This window comes from Acyrthosiphon pisum, chromosome X (genome assembly GCF_005508785.2).
Source record: "Acyrthosiphon pisum isolate AL4f chromosome X, pea_aphid_22Mar2018_4r6ur, whole genome shotgun sequence".
In the NCBI taxonomy this organism is placed as follows: Eukaryota; Metazoa; Arthropoda; class Insecta; order Hemiptera; family Aphididae; genus Acyrthosiphon; species Acyrthosiphon pisum.
Window position 1 is genome coordinate 120,465,347 of NC_042493.1, and position 588 is coordinate 120,465,934.

Sequence of the window (588 nt, forward strand, 5' to 3'; positions counted from 1 at the left end):
CCCATTACCCGGTACAAGATATAACATAATATAATTGGTTACGTCAATTCGATTGTTTTAATAATTAATAGGTACTAATTTCTCTAGAGAATAGCCAGTGTTAAAGTTTTTTGAATTATATTTTTATAAAATTGGAAGCCGTTGGAAAAAAATTTTTTTTTAACAAAATATAAAAGTTTTTCTGTTTTCATCGTCACCATTTTCTTAGTATTTCACTTTTTTAGTGTTCGCTTAAATTTTTGATAAAATATTCCGAAACGGAATAAATTTCTGAAAATTTCAAAATATAAAAATCGAATTTTGAACTCGTATTATTATAGGCACTTTGTACATTTTATAGTTTTGATGTTCGGAGCGGAGTGAGACAGTGGAAACCAGCAAAATATTTGTCCACTACTCCACTGGACTTTAAATGGTAAAAAAACAGGGCACCCCACTTATAGCCCTAAAAAAGCTCTAGATATGCAATCACGCATAAACTCTCTACATATGCTCTAAAAATATACACTTAACTTTTTTTAATATTTAATTAATAAATACCAATATAGTAAAATATAGCAGCAGAACTAGTAAAAAATTCGTTTTCCT